Below are 3,715 nucleotides of genomic sequence, written 5' to 3' on the forward strand. Positions count from 1 at the left end.
CTGCTCTCTTCAAAGCTGTCAGACAGGGGCATTTACCTCTGCCCAGGTTTCTGCTGCTTTTTGTTTAGTTATGCCCTGTCCCCAGAGGAGGAGTCTTCAGAGGCAGGCCAGCCTCCTTGAGTTGTGGTGGACTCCACCCAATTGGAGTTGGGGGAGGCTTTGTTTACCTACTTAAGCCTCAGCAATGGCGGGCGCCCCTCCCCCAGCATGGCTGCCACCTTGCAGTTAGATCTCAGATTGCTGTGCTAGCAATGAGGGAGGCTCCCTGGATGTCGGACCCTCTGGGCCAGGTGTGGGATATAATCTCCTAGTGTGCAGTTTGCTAAGACCCTTAGTAAAGCACACTATTAGGGTGGGAGTTACCCGATTTTCCAGGTGTTGTGTGTCTCAATTTCCTTTGTCTAGGAAAAGGAATTCCCTTCCCCCTTGCGCTTCCCAGGTGAGGCATGCCTCACCCTGCTTGAGCTCTGGCTGGTCAGGCTGCACCTGTGGACCAGGACCAGCGCCAACTGTCCCACATGCCCCATTGAGATGAACCCGGTACCTCAGTTGAAAATGCAGAAATCACTCATCTTCTGTGTCGCTCAGGCTGAGAGCTGGAGGCTGGAGCTGTTCCTATTCTGCCATCTTGGGCACGCCCTCAGGACACACTTCTTTAGTAAGCATTTAGTTTTCACTTTTTGCATTCCTTTAGTTTTCACCATCCAGAACTGTGACACGTATATAAAAATGAATCATGGGTGTCTGTAGAACTGAACTTAAGTAGATTTTGTGCTAATGGAAAAAGCAATCACCAGAAGTATTTTGGAAAAAAAAAATAAGGCATTGAATGGCTGTCATATCACATCACTCTGACATCATGCTGAGTATCACATTCATGCATACAACGTTTCATGTATCCTATAAAAATTATATAAGACACACAGCAGAAGATGTTCTTTTCAGATAATTTTGTGGTAGCAAAACCAAACAAACAAACCTCCCTATTAGCAATTAGCATAATAGGAGTAAACGTAATTTTATTAAGGTCATCTACTAAATCTTCTTAATGCGAAGTATATTGAAAGTCTTGGGAGTGCGCCGGACTGGCCCCGCGGTGGGGTCGCGCGGGGACTCACACGGGTGGTCTAGGGGACCGAGGCCGGGAGCCCATGGCCCGGGCCGCGACAGCCGAGCAGGGCTGCGTGTCTCCCGCCTAGCCCGCGCGCGGCACGGATGAGCTGCCGCGCGCCTTCCTGCAGAGCCTGCTCACCCTGTTAGACATCCTGGACCACCGGCGGCGCGGCTGCTTGCACCTGCGAGAGATCCAGTCCCGCTGGCAGAGTGCCGAAGCCCAGGGGCTGCCTAGCGGGGTGCTGAAAGGCCTGAGTCAGGTGGCCCCAGCTAGCTGCTACCTTACCTTCCAGCGCTTCGTTGCCGGTCTGCGCAACTCGCTGCTGAGAGCCGACGGCCGCACCCGGGACCCCACGCGCGCCCGGGCCGGGCCCGGAGACCAGCCGCCGCAGCGCCTGCTGTTTGCACCGGCTGTCGATCTGCTGACGGTCCTGGAGAGGAAGCCCCTGTCCCTGGGCGTTCGCGCCGCTCTGACAGGTCCCAGAGGCCCGGCCCGCAGCCTGGAGCAGCTGTACGCCCCCGCCAAGGTGGCGCCCTGCCCAGCAGAGCCCGAGTGGTCCCAGAGCGCGGCGGTGGAACGGAGCCAGGGCGCCGACGCAGGTGCAGCGGCCTGCAGGGTCTTGGAGGCGGATTCAGAGGATGCCCGGCTGCCCCCCGTGTCCGAGGGGAAGGTCGGAGGCACACCATCACCAGCGGCGTGGACTGCGGCCTGCTGACGCAGATGTAGAAACTGGAGCAGGAGAGGGAGATGCTGCTGCAGGGTTTGGAGATGATGGCTCCGGGCCGCAATTGGTACCAGCAGCAGCTGCAACGACTGCAGGAGTGCCAGTGCCGCCTGGGCCAGAGCAGAGCCAGCGCCGACGTTGGGGCTGTGGGGAGCCCTCGCCCACTGGGACGGCTACTGCCCAAGGTAGAGGAGGTGGCCCGGTGGCGGGGGGAGCTGCTGGCTGCGGCCTGGGCCAGCCAGGCCCTGCTCACGTCCTCCTCCGGACCGCCTGCTCTGTCCTGACGTCCACCTTGTCTCCCGGATGGCAGCAGCAGATCATCCTCATGCTGAAGGAGCAGAATCGACTCCTCACCCAGGAGGTGACCGAGAAGAGTGAGTGCATCACGCAGCTGGAGCAGGAGAAGTCGGCGCTCATTAAGCAGCTGTTTGAGACCGGTGCCCTGAGCCAGCAGGAGGCGAGGTCTCTGTACTCCACCTTCATCTTGCCGGTGTGGACTGAGTGGGCCCCCAGGGCCGGCCTGGCACTCAGCCCTTCGAGGGCGGGCGCCTTGTCGCACCCAACCTCTCTGGCTGGAGACCCCCAGCAGGCCCAGGCAGTCCAGGAGTCGGCGCCTTCCTGTCCGCCTTGCCATCCTTGTTCCCCAGGCCTGTCCCCAGCTGGCCCGGACACCGAGCCCTTGACTCGGTTTTGGCCTCAGGTGCTGACATGGGCTGGGGCTCTCTTGAGTCCGCATAGTCCGCAGCTACTACTGCCGCTGTGAGTGGACAGTGGGGGACCCCTCCACGAGTTACCAGATCTCTGGCTGCCCTGGCTTCCAGCGATGCTGCCTGCCCTGGGGTCCCATCTCCAGGGAAAAGAACTGCTCACCCCAGGCTGCACTTCCGACTAAGGCCAGCAGAGGGCGCCTGGCGGCTCGGTTGGGGCGCTGACACTGCGCCCGAGACCTGCGGGTCCAAAGGCAGCTTCCCCCGACCTCAACCAGGGCACCAGGACAAAGTGGCTGTCGCCCGGACGGGAGCAGATGGAGGGGGTGGGGATTACCTCTAAGCAGGGGATGCCCGCCTGGCACGGGAGCCCCAGGGATGGCGGTCGGATTTCAGGTCCCGGCCAAGCCTGAGAGACTGGCTGCAGCGGATCAGGGTGCCAGGTGGACTAGAGCTTGGCCTGCGTGTGCCTCCCGCAGACCCCGCGGTGATGGTCTTCCTCATCCTGGCCAGGTGATGGCCTTCCTCATCCTGTGGCTGCCCCACGTTGAGTGCCACAAAGCAACCTGTGAGCCTGGCTCCCCAGGAGGGCCTCCCCAGAAGGGGGGTTAGCCTGGGCCTCCAGACAGTTCCAGGCACGTCATAGGCAGAGTCTGTCACCCCCCACTCAGGATTCCCAAGGTCTGGGGTCCTGCTCATCCCCCTTTCCTCCCACGCCCAGCCTGAACCCAGGTTTCTTTAGGGAGAGGCCACTTCCCTCAGCCAAGGAAAAGGAGAATCCCCAGGGTACAGGGGGAGGCTGGGGCAGGTCCCCTTTGGTGTCATTCCCTGCCCCCCTGCCCAGGCCCACTCCCGCTGGTTCTGGGATACGCACTGGTGGGGGCCCCATGCTCAGCCCAGCCTGGAGGGCCCCAGTGCCACCAGAGCCAGGGAAACGGCAACATCATAGGTGGATTCTGAAGCCCAGGGCCCCTAATGCAGGGTCAGTGTGTGTTGGGCGCCCGGACCCTGATGAGGAGTCAGTGTATGGGGGGTGCACGGACCTCGATGCAGGGTCAGTGTGTGGGGGGTGCAGGGACCCCTCGTGCCCAGGGCACTTTTGTGCACTGTTCCACAAGGCACCCCTGTCTCAGAGGAGGGGTCCTGGCAGGCAGGGCAGCAACTCCCTTC

At 61.0% G+C, this 3,715-nt stretch overlaps 1 pseudogene; it reads left to right on the forward strand.

The window, feature by feature from the left end:
* The first annotated feature begins 347 nt into the window (after positions 1 to 347).
* On the forward strand, positions 348 to 3,709 carry LOC101022057 (annotated as a pseudogene).
* The last annotated feature ends 6 nt before the right edge of the window (positions 3,710 to 3,715 follow it).

Source organism: Papio anubis, unplaced genomic scaffold (assembly GCF_008728515.1).
Source record: "Papio anubis isolate 15944 unplaced genomic scaffold, Panubis1.0 scaffold2926, whole genome shotgun sequence".
Classification (NCBI taxonomy): domain Eukaryota; kingdom Metazoa; phylum Chordata; class Mammalia; order Primates; family Cercopithecidae; genus Papio; species Papio anubis.